Here is a 17,701-nt window from a genome sequence, read left to right as displayed (position 1 = left end):
CTCCGCTCCCTGCCGCCACCAAGCCGCCTCAGCCCCGGCGCCGCCGGCTCCCTCAGGAGCTGCCCCGGCTGGGCTGGGCCGGGCTCGGCACGGCCCCTGGGCGGTGGAGAGGGTGGGTAGGCGGGCGGGAGGCCGCGCCGTGCCCGCCCCGCCCCGCCGCCTGAAGCGCGGCGTTTCTCCCCCCACCCCTCCCCGAGCCCCGCTCCAGAAGAAGGGAGCCGCAGGATTACGGCGGGTGGTTCGGCGGTGAAGGGTCTGTGGCGAGGCTCGTGTTGGGCGGAGGGGGCAAAGCGGCTCACGGCTTGAGGTGGGGGCAACTTCGGGGAAGAAAGTTGGGTTGGGTGGGTCGGCGGTCTGCCGCCCCGGCGGGGTCGCGGCTGAGGGGAGCTCTCTGTGGGAGAGGGGCTTCCCGCCAGAGACGAGCCGAGCCGCCCGGCTCCCCTCAGCCCTCCCGCGCCGCGACCCGCGGGAGGGAAGGAAGGAAGGAAGGAGGAAAGGAGGGAAGGAAGGAAGGAACCGCGGCCACCGCCGTGTGTGGGGCCGCCTCCCGGGCGCCCAAGTTGGCGTCGCGGCGGGGAGAAGCGGGGCCGGAGGGGGGGAGAGCGGGGCTGCGCCCCGGGCGCTGGCGGCGAGCGCGGGGGAAACGGCTCCAGCTGGGATCGCAGCCGGCATCGGCAGGCAGCTGAAGGGTGTTAGTTTAAATACTGCGGGGAGGAGGGGGTCCCTGCCCGCTTTGGGGGACAGAGCGGGGCTTGGCGTGCTGCCTCGCTGAACGCATCTCCGGTCCAGTGCAGAAAATAAGGCTCCTCAGGTAAGCACGGGCGCTTCGTACGTGTTCCTGCGGCACCGGTGCAAGCGCACCGCTGCTATTCGCCTGCCTGATATTTTTTTTTTTCCCCTACTAATTGCATTAGCGAGGCACCTCTCCTTCCTGCGTGCGCGGCGGGGGGCTGCTGTCCGACTTTTCTCGCCCCCCCCTCCTGCTGCCTCTCCTCCTCGGTTGCGAACGCTCCGCGAAACGTCCTTGGTGCTGGAGCCGCTTTCGGAGGGGTGGGAAAGCGGCCGAGGGCTGCGGGGATGGGCGCTGCTGGGGTCTGACCGCTCGGCCTGGCCCGGCCGGCTGCACTGGGGCGTAAAAACTACTAAAAATCCGAATATTTGCATGCTTTTTTTTTTTTTTTTCTTCCCCCTCCCCGGAAATTTTTTAAAGTGAGCCTGGAGTTACTCAAGTCCTAAAGCTGTGCTTCTCTGGCTTTGCTTTTAATTAACTACTAATAATTGTCTCAAATTTAAGAACGTGAGTACGTCAGCTTTTTCTTATCTCTCTCTCTGGTGTCGGTGGGGATGCTAGCAAGTTGGTTTAAAAAAAACCCCAACAACAAAACAGCCCCCCCGCCACTCCAGTGAAGGCTTTTTGAAAAGCTTTTTCCTCTTGAATAATCATTTAGCACTTTCTGTGCGTCATTCGGGATCGTTCAGTTTCGACTACATTCTGACAAAACCAGAACTTTCCCATCAGACGAGGGGGAAAAGATTGAGCTAGATGTGAAGTTTCAGAGGTATCTCTCTCTCGGGGTAGTGGGTGGTAATGTGGCTCGGCACAGCCGATGGCTCTGCTCTCCCTCTGTTCCTGTCGCTCTTGCAATAGCCTCTCTGCAGGTTTTGTCTGCTCTGGTGTTGGTTCTTCAACTAGTGATTTGCCTCCTCTCTTGGAACTCTTTGATTTTTATTTATGATTCATACTTTACTGGGTCTGATCTGCTGATGTCCCCAGTATCACTATGTGACCTTGTTGCCAATTAAGTATGGTGCCTGGCTGTGATTAACCTAAATCCAAGCACCATTTTGTTGTATGCGTCGGAGAGAGATCAGTCCATTTCTGATGTGAAATGATCCAGCAATAGCCTTGGGTGCTAACTGGTTAGTCATGATTACCTTACTGATGACATTCACACACACAAAATCTCTAGCATACTGATTTTTAGCTGTCCTCAAAGTGCTTGTTGTATACAAGGGGAAATAATGTCAGTATTTTTATTACAAGTGCAAAAATGTAAAAATAAAAATCAAGACCTTATGAAGGGTGAGCAAACTCTCCAAACTATTGACTGCGGTATTTTGCAAGAGAAACTTGAACTATAGCTTAAGCTGCGTGCCAAGTTTGTTCAGTGATGTAATTATTTAGTCTAGATGGAAAGTTATGAACAAATTATTAAAATTAGTAATGGAAGTGCTAAACTTAACTTTGAAGCATTCGAAGTGTATTGCTACTCCTTGTGGAATTATTCCAGAAAGTTATTTATTATGCAAGAGACTTTCCATACTAATCTGACAAATGAATTTGTGAAAGCATTTGAGGAAAATGGTTTAGCGAAGGTGTATAATTCTTCCTAAAAATGCTGCCGACTTGTTGGGGCTGCAATTTAAAGGCATATTGATGCCCTGCGATTTTTCCCTGTGCTTTGAGCTCTCTGTCCTGCTGCACAGGCACTTCTCTTGCTCAGCAGGGCTCCTATGGGCTTTATAGTGGTTTTTTACTTCTCTCTATTACTCTTAGTGTTGCCTTGCACTGGGAATGATCTACAGGCTTTGAGCTGAACGCGTTGGTGTTTTCTGCGTATGTAAAGCAGTAGGAGGTGCCACTCGGGTCTGTGTTGTCAGAGCAGAGGATCTGCAAGTTGGCACTGGCATTTGCTATGGGATTTTTCCAGAGCTGGTTTTGCGGATGGTTGCTTAATGAATAGAACATCAGGTAGGGGTTGCCTAATTAATCTGCAACTTGGTGCCTTTTATGTTAAGGGAAGTAGAAATACTAGATTTTTTGGAAAGCCTGTGGGGTTCGGAGCTGCTGCGGAGCAGTGGCAAGCTCTGGCCCTGCACATAGCTCCTGTCGCTCTGGCAGTCATTCAGCTCCCATGCCGGTGACCTTAGGTAGGGTCCTGCACTGAAATCTGTGCATGTATCCAGTTGGCTGCACGCTTTGCAAATCCCTGGGCTTGGGGACTTAGATGTGTGAGTTATGGACCTACCAAAACAACTCGTTCTTTAAATTCCTAAAGAGCAAGTCACTATAGCTATGTAGTGATGCCATATTTTCATGTTACTTTTCTATAATGTTTGTATTGGAGTTTCCCTCCACAAATAAACATTTCCAACCACTCATGCGGGGGGGATGGTTTGGGGATTTTTTTTATGAGCAAGACTCACTGTCTTTCATTCTGTGCCCCATCTATATGTTCTTGTGGTATTGTAATGGGAAATTTCTGCAAATAGGTTCAATCTTTTTGCGTTTCTTTCTGGAAGAGACTGATTCTTACAAGTGACATAAGCCAGTGGTTTTACATGAGCATAAGTGATAATCAGGGTTTACTTTGATACTGGAAGACACAGATTAACTGCAATCTGTAAACAAGACTTTTCATGCATTTGAAATGATGAAAGGCATGGTGGTGTGGTGCTGCTGTCTGATGAGCCAGCAAGCCTACAGAGAGAGGGAAGAAGTTGTTAGTGAAGAGGAATGACTATGGCTAGTGGTGAGTATTCCTCCTGAGTACAAAGACAACTTTGGATGACTTGAGAAATGATTACAAGATGGGGCTTGATTTACTAGAAAACGCAAGGAAAATGGGAAGTCTGTTAATCTGTAAAGTTGGTTTTGAGTGCATTAGTTTTTGTCCTTCTTGGTGCTGGCTTTGGCAGCTAGGTCTGTCTTGTTCTGATATCAAATATGTAACCTTCTAGTTCATATTTGGAAACTAGTGAACACTAGATTACAGTCAGCTGAGATGCAAGGATTAAAGTTGAACACTACTGAAGTTAGAAGTGATGGGAAATGACTTATTCAAGGGCCTTCTGTGACGAATGTGTTGCTTAAGCTCATGTTGTACATGGGTGATGTCAAGATGGATTAAATGGCAAGATACTTTGAAATCAACTTTTGTTTAAAGAAGTTTAGAAACATTGTTTTGATTCTTCAAAACCGTGCCACAGAAGCTGTCTCTGGAAATGGAGGAGCAGAAGACTTGCCTTGATGCTCATGCTCTGAAATGGTTGCTCTGTTGCTGCTATCCTTGACAAAACATACCTGCAGTGACAATAAGTCCTTTCCTAGATCTTTTTTATTTTGCAGCTCTACAGCTTAAGTTTCCCTCAGAGGCAGCCTCTTTTAGCCAAACCATGAAAAGATCAGTCAGTGATTATCCCAATTAAAAACAATTAAAATGCAGAAACATGAAGTTGATAGAGTTGCAGTCTTCTCTTATCCTAATGTCTCCACCTTTGATTTAGTGAAGCTATTTAGAGTCATAGCTCTAACTTCTCAATGTGGATTTGAATATTCACATTTTACAGCATGTGGTGTAGGAGAATGCATTAGAGGAAAAAAAAATGAAGCATCATCAGTGATACCTTGTAATGTGCCTTAAGAGAGGAAAGAATTAGGTAAAGGCTGCAGGTTTGCATAAACTGAGAAGTACTTTCCTGTTTACAGGTACTGATCCAGTGCTCAAAAGGCCACATTGTTCTCATGTCCATTGAGACAGAGGAAGAACAGATCAAAGTTGATGGCCTTTTAAATGAAAGTGTATCCAGGGGGATACTGTTTGGATAACAGAAGTTGGGGGGCGGGGAGGGGGGAGCTTTGACCACGGTCAGCTTAAATTTACTGTACATAGGTTTTGGTGGTTTTTAGTGTGCTGTCTAATACAAACAAAAGAGGAGCTAATACAGAATGAAGGGAAGTGGCAGGAGTTCAAAAAATCTTAAGGATTCTCAGTCCCATACTTGGTTGAATGAAGAGAGAAGGTGGTCAGCTGGTAAAAAAAAGCAGAGTGTTGTGGGGTTTTTTTTTTGTCGGGTGAAAATATGCATGTTGAAATTTGCTCTGAGAAAAGATCAATTAAAATACAGCTCAGAATGTATATAGCATTGGCTTTATTTGAAAGAGCAGTTAGTTTTATACTCAAAGTTTCACTTTTTAAATGTAATAAAGTATTAATATTATTCCTTAAAATCAATGATACTTTTATTTTGCATAGCTGGTACAGGATTTTTTCCCAAACTATAAATTTTAAGTATTTTTCTCTTGAAAAATATATCTGTTGATCAATGTAAAGAATAATTAACTGGCAAAGTTGCTGCATTTCCAGCTGAGCGAAACAGCAGTCGGAGCTACTGAAGTTGTGCTCAGCCCTGAACAATCACGTCTGCAGCCTACTCTTGCTCTCCTGGAGAAACTTCCATAGTGAGAATGGACGGTATTTGAAACCAGGACATGTATTTTAGTATTTTGTTAATCCTGATTGCACACAGGAGAAGCTTTGTGTTTGCAGCGCTTGACTGTGGATCATGAAGCATTTAAAATACGTACTGCAGAACTACCAATATGGTGGGTCCCCAGAAAAAGAGACACAGCGACATGAGCTGTAAAAGGATTTTGAACAAGTGCTTCAGATAATAGGAAGAGAAAACCAGAGATGACCAGATTGTCTGGGAGGTTTTTATTGATCAGTCAGTTATTGGGTGCTGGGAAATACAAGAATAAACCTCAGGTTTTTTCCATGAGAGAGTTATACTGCTAACTCACACCCAAATGCACCAAACTTGAGCCAGCATTTCTTCCAACTGTGTTGCTCTGAGGTACTTTCACAGCAATAGGTTAGATTTTTTATTTTTTTTTCCTCCTTAAATAGTGGAAGTAAGCAAGCTGTTGTCAGAGAGACTAATTCCAGACAGTCAGGTTGACATTTATGAAGAGCATGCTTTTGAAATTTAACAGTTGAGTGAATTATCTTTCTCTTCCTGAGCTGTTATCTGCTTTATATCTTGTATCTGGAATTCTTGTAGCTGAACCCAAACACTGAAACACACACCACACCACCTCCCCCCCCCCCCCCCCCCCCCCCCCCCCCCAAACAACCCAACAAACAAACCCAAAACCCAACAACAAACCCCACCCCAAACCAAACCCAAACAAAAACTAAACATGACACATACCACCTCCAAAAAACCAACCCCAAAACTGGTCTCTCAACATCAGATAACTTACTGTGCAATGCTAGTATGACCTTAGATGTATATGTATACAAGTGGGTGAAGCAACAGTGCAAAAAGATACAGTGGAAGTTGTTTTCATTTAAAGGATTATTCCTTCTGGTGTGCTGCTGTGATGGGCAGAGGGCAGGTACGAGGGTCTCTGTAATACAGTGCATATTATTTAAATTTCTGACCTGCAGTTTGAGGGGGAAACGCATTATGATGACTAGGAGTTAATAAACATGAGTGTGAAGGAGCTTATAAAATCTGCGCAAGTGAAACCTGACTTAAAAGACAGTGCCACCAACCTCCCTGTCATCCTGGGGGACCATGTGCTGCCTAATATCTTGCAGTTCCAACAGGCTGCACCTGTGCTGCACCTCCACCCAGGTGTGTGTCTGGTGGTGGCAGGTGTCTCTGTTTTTCTGATTGCAGCTTATTTGCAGCAAAAGTCCAGAATGATTAAACTGGTCCAGCTGTTACAAATTAGTTCCTCCATACTGTGTTTGAATGACAAAAACTAAAGCTTTTTTTTTACCATAGTAAGTCACTTGTGTAGAGCAGTGCCAGGGAAGCTGAGTGAAGACCTGTTGTGCTCGAGTGAGGTGCGGTGGATGCAGCGCAAGAAGCACCAGAGGCGTTGGATATGGGCAGGTTTCATATCTTATTACTGTAGATCTATTCCTATATGCTGTTTCTTTGGTTTTGAGATGTATAGTTGAGGAAGGGCATGCTTGTACGTTCAATTGTAATGGAGAAGTGAGAAATCTTGAATTTTGCTGTAGTTTTAAAACAGTAGTTTGAGCTTCATTGAAAATTGATGGTTAAACCCAGATTACTTTGCCATCTACATTTTAATGCAAGCAGTAATGGGCCACCCTGGCATTCATTGTTTTAAAAAATGCTGTTCTCCCTATTCCTGTCTTTTATGTACTGAAAAAAAAAATAATCATACTATTTCTCTAGCACTCCTGAAATCACAGTGCCATGTTTGTAATTTGGGGAGTGTGTTTCAGTTCAATAGGCCTTGACAATTCTGAAGAGTGTTATCGCTCAACATATTTAGGTCTTCTATGAAATTCAAAATATAATAAATTACAGCTGTTTGTAGCTGTAAACCTCTCTTTGGAGTAAATTGGTGGGGAAAATCAACGGGTTTTCCACAATCTGGCTTAATGTAAAGCATGGCCAGCATCCCTTTTGCTTGTACTGAGGTCAGGACAATCATTTTTAGTGTATTGCGCTACTTGACTACATAAGGAGCAATCCTGTCTAATCCAATCCAGAGCAGGTCAGTAAATGATAAATTTTGTTTAGCTTGCAAGCATACTGATTTTCACAGTTCATTTACAGAAGAATCATGCATCTCTGCGTTTGAAGATGCTCCATTTGTTGAAGTCAGTGTCTCTTAGCATTCCCAGTAAAATGTGTGAGATGAAAAATACTGTTTTAATGGTGTATTACTGTGGAGATATTTTACATGGAGAAACTGGGAAATCGGACTTGTATGGCTGATGCAGAAACCATCATTTACTTTTCCTGAATATAATCAAATGTTTTGACTTCATCCTAGCTTCTTAAGGCTTATTGCAGTCACCTGGATGTGTGTGTGTCTGTCCTGCCTATCTATCTGTCCTGCTGGTTGAGGATAGTCTGTTCTAAAACCATGAAAACAGGGTCTTTGCTACCACCCAACCACTTAGTGGTGCCCTCACTGAGGGGGAGAGAAGCATCAGGGTGAGCTTGATGCTTATTAGATGTTGGAGCAGGTAGTAACCCTTGGTGGCCCTGATCTTGTAGGTGCAGGATAGCAACACTCTCCTGGGTGGTGGGATGGTGTGTTGGTAGAACATAGATGTGCACGATCATGTGCAGTTTTTACATAAAAAACTCATGACTGAAATGTCGGTGTTTACTGTGGTGACTTTTTTCTTTATTTAAATGGTAACTTTTTTGGTGCTTGTTGCTACAAGTGTAGTGCAGGTCCTTGTGTGTGTGAAGCTGAGGTTATGAGTGGGAGGAAAGTTCTCTTCAGCATCCTGGATTATTTAACATCTCAGGCAAGTATGGTGATGTAGGTTGTAAATGACAATAAAAAGAAAAGGCTGTATATGCATGTATGTTTTACTAGGGTAATTTATAAAGCAGAGTATGGGTTGATAGCATTTCTGCTAGGTCACCACCTAGCAGTGTCTGACCACCAGTACCTCTTTCCCGCTGAAGTGCATTACATGCTGGGGACATGCTGCTGGACAATTAAATAACAACAGCAAAATGTTCATTGCACTTTTTAAAAACAAATGCTCTGAAGAAACCAAGCACGGTAATCGAGCTATTAGCATATATGCTATCAAATATGTGCATGCACTTTTGAGTCCTCCCCTTCCATTATTAAGATTAGTAGAAGACCCTTTATATTCTCACCTTTAGTATTTCAAATCTGAGCATCCAAATGCCATGGAAAGTAGTTGGAAACATTAACTTAGTCCTTCAAAAGTGTTAAGGAAAAATACATTTATCTTTCAGGTTAGTCTGAGTTTTCTGTCTGCAGTTAAATTTTGTTGCAGGAAATTATATTGTTCATTGCAATAAGACAGACCAGAGAGTGTTTTTTAATAATTCTAAATAATTGCTGCCATCGATATACAATTTTAAAACAGCAGGATTTATAAAGGTAATGGTATGAGTACTGTAGGATAATGATTATATAGGTAATTATTGCATATTGTTGAAACACCTTCAAACCTGCAGTGGCGTTTTTCTGGCATTTCCACAGTTACAGGAGAGAGCTGTGTTAAATAAGGATCTTCCCTAAGTCGTGTTCGCAGTGGTTGTCTCCTTGACCATATGTTTCTGTTGGAAGCTTACAGTTAGCTGGTGAGGAGGATTTCTCTGGGCTGTGATGTAGTTCGAGCCCTGGAGTAGAAGCTCAGCAGTGATGCCAGGAGGAAACCTCACTTCTGCAGGTGGGGCAGGATCTCGGGGCTGTAATAGGTGCATTTCTTTCTTGCTGTGAAGCAATTAAATCACATCGTACAGTTTCTTATTGTTGCTTACCTTGCAGAAACTAGGGCTTTCTTAAAACGTTCATTGAAGAGGTCAGTACTGTACTATTAGCATTTATTGAGGTGGTGGAACAGGACTTTGTTCCAACAATGCTTTGGCTTTTAAGTCCCTCCATCCACTCTTCTCTATCCCACCTCCTCTAAAATTTGGTCAGCTTGAATACTCGAGGAGATGATAGTTGCAGAGAAACCAGAAGTGTATGAGAAGGATCAGCTGGTGCTCTTTGTTTCTTCTCCTGCTGCCAACCATGGCTGGTGAGAATAGTGAGTCAAGGGCATGGTCACGGAAGGGAGGCTGTTCTGGTGACAGCTGCCCTTCATCGCAGCCTTTTGACTGCCCTGAACATCCAGAATGATGTAAAAAGAGTCCATTGCCAATCCACCATAGTGTTGGGATGCCCCATTTCAAGCCATGTGCTCAAATCTGTTTGGGCAGAGTTGAGACTGGAGGGAAGGAGCAGAGCTGAATTCAGGCTGGAATCAGCCTTTTAATTTTCGTGGTGTGGGTTTTTTTGTTGTGGCTTTTAATTTTTTTATTTCTTTTTTTAGAGTGGAGTATGTGCCTGAATAATTGGTAGGCCACTGTTCCCATTTTGAATTACAAGGGCACATTATTATAAATACTTGCCCTTGAAACATATTTGAACTTATTAAGCACTAGTAATTTCTCTGTCACTTTGATCTGTACTGAATTTAAGTTTCACTTCATTGGTCCATACTGTGGAACTGTTAATGATACCAGTTGTTTCCTTTTAACCTTGGGGTTTAGGAATCTATTGCCTTAGAGTTATTAAAAGGCAATTGGAAACATTTGCATTGAAAACATTTGTGCTGTGTCACAGGGGGATATATTTAAACATTGATTGATTGAAGTTACAACAAGAGAGTAGCCTTGCCACCTTTGAAAGTCGCCTGTTAAATAAGCCCTAGTTTTGAGCATTGGTACCAGCTTCTGGACCATTCAGGTCTGCATCTGGCTTTTTAGGAAAACTCCTAATGTTTTTGTACATGAATTGGCATTTGTTACACACTAGTGCTGGCTCCAGCTCTTTCCTTTCCATCTGTCATAGTTTTTGCTTGTGTTGACTAAATACATTGAGTGTGTTTTTAACTGTGCAGGTAAATATATGAAAATGAGTATCTGCTTTGAGTAGTCTAGGTGGAAAGGGTAGGTTTTGTAACTTTTCACTCTTCTCTTTTGTGTGAGGGTGCATGTAAATATGTGAATCAAATCACTTGTTACCAGAATGGCTTGTAAAGAGTAATAAGTGTGATTTATTCAGGGTTTCTAAGTGCTTTCATGTAACTGTCCTTGCAATGAAGCTGAAACCACAAGATACAAGGAATTGAAGCTTTCCCTGAGACCATAGATCAAGCCAGTAGGTAAATATTAATATCAGGTTATCTTTACCAAACATGCTTTCCTATGTCTGAATCTTGCAAACTGGACGCTGTAGTTTAAATAAATGGCAAATGCTGCTGAGCAATATACCTCCAGAAAGTTTAGTGGAAGCCCCATTGAAGGCTGTTAGTAGTAAGTTGATCAACTTACAGCAGAAGAGAGGGAATCAACAGCTAAATTAAGGCAGACTGTTAACTTGATTGTGTTCATGTTTGTTGTCCCAGTCATGAACAGAAATACTTGCCTTAGGAAGTAATGCGTGGATTAACTGGTAGATAAAGTTTAAATTTTATGGAAGCTCTGCTAAAAGTCATACAGAGTATTATCTGTGTGCTTGATTGTGTCATTCCTTGTGGTTTTTTTTTCTGTGGCCAACATCTTTTTAGTTTATGTAATTGGAAAACACTAAAAGTTAAAGGCAATGAGTTGGATATTTTGGGATCTTCAGGGAGACAATTTGCAAAGTACCCCAGTCCAGCTCTTCAGGTAGATACAGGTGTTGAAAGGAAAGGATGACTGCCTACTGCTCTAAGTCTGGGATACGATTGGGGTAATATTTGCTATTCCTTAAAAATGAGACCCTGAATATTAAGTTGAGTGTAACTACTGGAGCGGGGGTGAGTACCAGTGAATGGAAATGGGGGAGAAGTCTGTGTCACTGTGTTAACGAATGAAGTGAATGCTTAAAAGAGGAAATAAATGAGCAAATATGAAGAACTAAATACTGAAAATCCCTTTAAATGATGAGTGCTGAAATATGCAGAAATGTTTGCAATGTGTGCATTGACTGTATGGGGTTGGTAAATGTTTATCTTGTAGTCTATGTAATGCTACTTATGGCAGATTACTTCAAACACATGAAGGTCTCCTGCAATGATGGCTAAGTTTTTAACCCTTCTTTTAAAAGAACTCACATGTAGCTTGCAAACTTTGAAAAGCTGTTTGGTCGTTACTTCATCTCTGCAGATGAGGAGACTTGGGGAGGTGAAGGAAGGTGCCCATGATCAGTGGTGTAGTCAGGGGTGTTGTAAATTCCTGAGGTTCACTGCAACTTGTCACCCATCCTGCCTCCCAGGGGAGCAAGGGAAAATAGTGTTAGTTACTCTCGTGATTATGAGTCGGTATCTGTAGGTAGAACAGGGATCGCTGCAGCACTTCATTTTAGTGCCAACTCTCTTCTACCCTCTTTCCCAAGAGCCTCTTATCCTCTGGCCAGACATGTTTAGTCACCCGGCAGGACATCCATGCTTCCCTATGGATGGAGGAGGAGCTGAGGAGGGCGGCCAGGGGAGGCTCTTGGGTCTCCTCTGAGGGAGAGGTGCGACACGATGCTGAGCCTCTCTGCTGAACCATCTGCTGGGATTTTTTTTTTTTTTTTAATAAAGCCTGGAATATTGAAATGGAGAAGCGTTTGATTCTTCACTTTAAGTGAATTGATTTCTTTGCTTTATCTGTTCTGTAACCTGATTTAAACCAGACAAACTAAACCAGCTTTAACAGGGAGAGGTTTTATGTTTATCGGCCATATGGTATACTGGGTTTTTAATGTATCAGTTTCTAGCTCTCAATTTTAACTTTAGAATTTTTCTTGCCTCTTTTTTTCCATTAAATTCTGAAGCAAGCTGCTGAGGTCAGGAGGTTGCAGATGATGCTGCCATATTAAAAAGGGGAGTGGGAGGAGTTTACAGTAGAAATGAGTTTTACCTGAAAATTTGCAGAATTCATTAGTTGAGGCTGAGTTATGGTGGAAAATAAGCATTGCTACATGTGTCTTAGAGTTTTTGCCACTTCCAAGCGATGCTCAAGACATAAGTTTTTAAGTCTCCTTTATGTGCAGTCGTTGGTTTACAGGATAAAAAGCAAAGCTAAAGCTTGCAGAAGAGAAGGAGGGTAAACAAAACTAATTTAGCAGCCAGGAAGGAAGGAAATAGGGTTAAGAATAGAGGTAATTTAAATAAATTGTTTAATCCCTTCTAGGTTTGAAAGACTTTGGGATAATGAGTAAAAACTTAGAGATGCCTTAGTGACTTGGCTGTTTCTGAGCTATAATCCGTGAGTTAATGGAGACATACAGAGGATCAAGTCACCTATCCCCTTAATAACCCTTTAATTTAGCCTGCATCAACTCTTTGACTTTGTTCACTGCAGGTCTGACAAATGGCTGTGCTGACATCACTGAAGGAGTGAGTAAGTAGGCAAGGGTACAGGCTAAAGCAGCATTGCTGCTGAAAAAGCATCCATGTAACTGAACCCTCAAATTTTGAAGTCAGTCTTTTGGGGGAAAACCAGAACTCAAGTTCCTAAGGTTTGTAGTCCTTCATGTGAGGTCTTCAACTGTGTGGTCTCTAGCATCTATTGGAGCATTTAAGCGTACGTTTTTAGCAACGTGTACTTCCTCCGGATAAAGATTTATTGATTCTACAGAGGTATTCTAGGAATTCATTAGGTTTGTGTGCATGTCATTAGTGGTGTATGAAAAGCCTCTCTAGGTATACTGAATATATGTATACCGAAGTTTTTACACCAGAGAAAATACATTTGTTGTTGTTGTAGACTAAAGATTCATACCGAAAGAAGATAGATGTATATATGTTTACTTGACTGAACAGCTCCCTTTTAAAACTGGTAGAAGGTGGCTGGCTAAATTCATGCTGAAAACTTTTTTCTTTTTCTTCCCCTAGGGTTGGGTTGGGTGACAGTTTATCCAGGCCTGTACTGGGACCAGTGCTGAAGCCTGCAGAAGCTGTGGAGCCTGGTGCTACTGTACGCAGCCCTGATGAGCTTTGTTGCCTTCGTTGCACAGCTGCAATGGAAGTGCACTTAAATGTCTTTTTCTTCTTGATAAGATGAAGGGCAGCAGCTGCTCATGTGTAACACTTCACCCATTCTTGAACATTTACTTGTTTGTCTACTCTTGACTAAGCAAGAGTTAGCTTTTGTTCCAGAAGTAGCTAAATTAATGTAAACAGGATTTATTTTCCTCTTCTCCCCCTGCTTTTGAGGGTCTGTCTTCTCACATAGCACTATTCCTCTTGTTGCTTGTCTCGCATCTTTCCTGTTCTAAAAGCTCTGTTGAAATTACAGTGGAAAAAGCGATGAAGCCTTACAGAGAACTAGCAAATGATTTGTGGAATCAAATACAGTTACTGAAGTAGTTGCATATATAGGGTAGTTTTCCTTTTGTAAGTTTAGCTTAATCTGTTTATAGATCTTGCAGTTTATCAATTTCTCACTGTAATTGTTGTAACTATTGGATTTTGAATCTAATGTTGACTATCTTTGCTATTGTATTGCTAAAGAAACTAAAAATCTGTGTGGCTCTGGTAAGGAGCTATGTTTCTAATGCTTTAAAAGCTGTGATTTAGTCTATTTGAGCATCCTTTTTCCTTGATAAGCTTAAAATGCAAACAGAACAGGTGTTATGTCTAACCATACTATCCTTCTGTGACTGTTCCATGAAGTAGGGTTTCCTCCCTTCTCCTTTGGAGAATAACAAAAGATTGTGGGTTTTGCTTTGCATTTTGTTTTGTAATAAGTTATTCCTGGCTGTGTAATGGTGGTTCACACACCAAAATCCAGATACTGGAAAGTTTCAGTACTTCATCAAGTGCACTTGTAGACCAGAAAGCCCTTCTGCAGATCTGTCCTTCTACAAAACAGCTGAAATAAGTGAATCTTCATCAAGAAACACACCATCCTCTTCAAAAGCACAGCCCTCAGGAGCTGCAGGTTGGAGAGGCAACTGGTCCCAGCCTCTCTGAGAGCTGGCCGCTGTGCGTCTGCTGTTGGGATTGCTGTGCCCTGACCTGGTGTTTGACACCGCTGTTGTGTTTCCTCTGGAAGTGGTGATGGTGGCATTTAGTGCCTCTCCATAAGGCACTGGGGTCCAGAAAAGGATCATGGACTTCTCTTAGCTTTTTGTTTTTTCCAACAACTTCCAAGAGGAGCGTAGTGTCTCTTTCATGTTCATTATTCATTCCAGTCCCAGCTTTGATGCAACTTAATCTAGATTGTTGTAAGACTTTAAGCTTTTGACCTTGTTCCTGTCCTGTCCCAAGAATATTCTTGACTAGGTCCGTTGTGGGTTGGTTGGTTTCAGATGAAAAATCCCAACAACTTACTGTTAAGTCTGTCTTCTGACTAGAATAACTGCAGTATTTATACTCATTTCTACAAGTATTTCCAGGTGACTGCAAAGCAGCTTCTTAGTAGTCAGGCTCCACTTAGAAACTGTGCAACAATCTCTTGCTCATACTGCCAAAGCTCAGAAGCTGGTCTTACTGCGCAGATGTCCCATATCATGCAGGGGAAACATCAAGGAAAATGAGTATGGCACTTATCTCCTCTACTAAACTGTACCTAGCTTTTAGTGGGTGGGTGGTTTGGGAAGGCAGAGGGGAAGGGGGCTTGGTTTTCTTGTCTTATTTCATTGGTAAGAGGGCAGAATGACAGTACTCGAGAGCCATCTGTCCCAAGTGTAACTTAACTTGAAAACTGTTTTGATATCACTTGCTGAATGTACTCCAGAGTTAAGAAAGTTGCGTAAGCTTCTTATCTGAAGCTAAGCAGCTTAAGGAAGTTGCAAAGCTCCACCACCTCGCGCTTCCTGCTCTTGAGCTATTTTAACATAAAATCTTCTCTTCCCCCAGCATCTGAACATCCTAATGTTACAGATTTTGATAACTTGCATAGTTAACTGCTCATGCCTGCATGTTATCCTGGAAGAACAAAAAGCTCCCAGACCTTTCACATAGTTGTGATTTCAGAAAAAAAAAAAAAAAAAAATCAGGAAAAAAATTGGTAAAATGTGTGAAACTGATAGAAAAACAGTAGCAAGGTTAGGTGAGATTAAACCCGAAGTTTTATCCAGTCTGCTTTCATTCTTAGATGGACTCTTGATCGCTTAACGCAGAGTAGGCATGAGTTCTGGTCCGAGTCATTTGATCCCCTTAACTCCTCATCAGGTAACTGCTGCATTTCTGGGAACCTCGGATACTGTCATGGTAGAAGTTTCCAGCTGCTCCCTGAAGCTTTTTACACTATAGTGTGAAAAGAATTGCATGTAAGCCTCAAACATACAAATCACTAATAACATAGATGTACTTCCCCTTTTGTGTCCAAGGATGCTCTCTTTCCACCAGCTAACAGTCTACACTGACGTTTTTAAGAGAACCAGGCTTGGAATTTGTAGCTGATGCGTACAACATCATCTGGAAGGGGAAACCCATGTTTTATCTCTGTAGGTATCTTAGCAAAATAAGCAGAAGAAAATAATCTCCTTTATCCTTACGAACCTTTACAATACTGTAACAAAAGGAATCTTCTCCCAGCCCTTGGTTCACTGCAGCAGGGAGGGAAGAATCAGCATTTCCACCATGCTTTGAGAAAATTTGAAGTGTATCAGTCTGGGGAATAAGCACTGCAGACAGTTAACTGTCTGCAATTCTAATTTAGATATTTTCTCAAATTCTGAATTTGTAAGGATCCAAATTTTTCCTTTCTGAAAGACTCAGTGACTTGTCCAATAAGCCTAGTTAAGGTCATAATGAACATACCATTCTTGGATTAATCTATCCTTATACTTCCTGGGAAGTAGTATTACATAGTGATGTGAATTAGCTAAATGGCACATCTGAAAATAAGTTGTTTGAGAGAGATACAAATGGGTATTGCAGCAGAGAGCTGTTTTTTTGTTGTTTTTTTTTTTTTTTTTTTTAATTTGCACAAAAGAAATGTTAATGGTGCAGTGAGGCAACACGCATTTACACTTTACATGTATCAAATTTAACCCATAACGGACTTAGGGAAATATGCTGTGTTACTCTCATGAACTGGGGAGTAGAAAAGTGCTATTGTATATTTTTCTTCTCTTTTTGTCCCTAACCAGGTCAGGTTTTGCTTTGGCAACAGAAATAGCAATGAATTTTTTCCCAGTCATCTTAGAACTGCTTTTTGCCATCACTTACTATCAAAGTCTCAGAGTTATGCAAAGTCATGCTTAATATTTGGGTGGATGTTCCGAGCAAACAGCCAACCCCAGTTGCCTGGAGGAGGGTGCAACAAGCCTAATGGCATCTGTATCTCTACAGCTGCTCCTCCTGGAGCTGGTTCTTCCCTCTGCCTCTGGCAGTGACAAGCTGTGTCCTGCAGCACTGGCTCTGGCCCCTGTTTGCTTTACAAATGCAGGCGACTATAATTCTGGGCACGCTTGTTATTTATCTGGTTCCTTTGCAAATCCTCCTGAGTCCTGAGTGATGTATTATTCTGATAAATTCCACAAGTTTTCTCTGCATTGTGTGGAGGACTTCTAAAAAAAAATACAACCCTTCGTTGTTTCACTGGGATATATTTTACATACCTTAGAATTTTCTAACTAAAAGAGGCTGGTACTTTTAGAAACAAAATCCCAGCAAGGCATTATCATCAGTTGACAAAGTTCTATTATGGTATTCTTCTTCTTGACTGTGTCCAATATTTGTAGATCCGTTTAATATTATAGGAATGTGAAAGAAGTCTTGAAAGACCCCTTTAACATTAGGCTTTGAAAAATCCTGCTTCATGGATTCATTGTGCATGGTCAGGTGAATTTAATGGCTGTGTTAGTCAAAAAAGGCTCCAAAAACCTTTGTAGAATTAAAATTACTTTTTATGACTTAAAAAAATATGCATTGTAGGCACAGCTTCAAGTACTTTTGTGCAAGATTTGTTGTAGATGAGTTTATACTTTGTGTTCTTGCTTTAATGATACCACTTAAAGCCAGGCATAATATGTTCTTTAATGCTCTGTTTCAGCATAAGTTTCAATTTTCACCTTCTCTCTCCTGTACAATGAAGGATGCAGAGGCATCCCAAATATTTTAGTAATTGCAGCATCTTTCATGCCATGTCATGGATCTGACTATTCAAATTTCATATTTAACTTAGAATAACTCCTTCCTGCGAGGAAGAGTAAGAACCCATCTAATACATGTGTTGAGACACCTATGTACCCATTCTTCATAGAGGATCTTTCTTCTTAATGAGGGTAACTCCAGAAAAATGAAATGCAGAAGATCTTGATTTCTGTAGGACCATTTGGAAAATGCTGAGGGATGCTCCCCTAGGTCTTAGATGATTAGGAAAAAGTATTCGGTAGGACTGTCCAGGAGCCTTTGCTACTTTGGCTATAGCACAGGAAAATACAAACTCGGTGACAGATTGA

General features: G+C 42.0%; 1 protein-coding gene across 3 annotated transcripts in view; it reads left to right on the top strand.

Moving 5' to 3' along the window:
* Positions 1 to 269: 269 nt before the first annotated feature.
* Positions 270 to 17,701, top strand: part of LOC126049840 (contactin-3-like) — a 115,355-nt gene continuing 97,923 nt past the window's right edge. For all 3 annotated transcript variants that reach the window (XM_049826893.1, XM_049826892.1, XM_049826891.1), the window contains exon 1: positions 270 to 307. The gene's annotated coding sequence lies outside the window, so the exon portion shown is untranslated. The remainder of the gene's footprint in view (positions 308 to 17,701) is intronic.

Source organism: Accipiter gentilis, chromosome 23, assembly GCF_929443795.1.
Source record: "Accipiter gentilis chromosome 23, bAccGen1.1, whole genome shotgun sequence".
NCBI lineage: Eukaryota > Metazoa > Chordata > Aves > Accipitriformes > Accipitridae > Astur > Astur gentilis.
The sequence above is the reverse complement of the archived record's forward strand: the minus strand, read 5'-3'. Positions and strand labels throughout refer to the sequence as shown.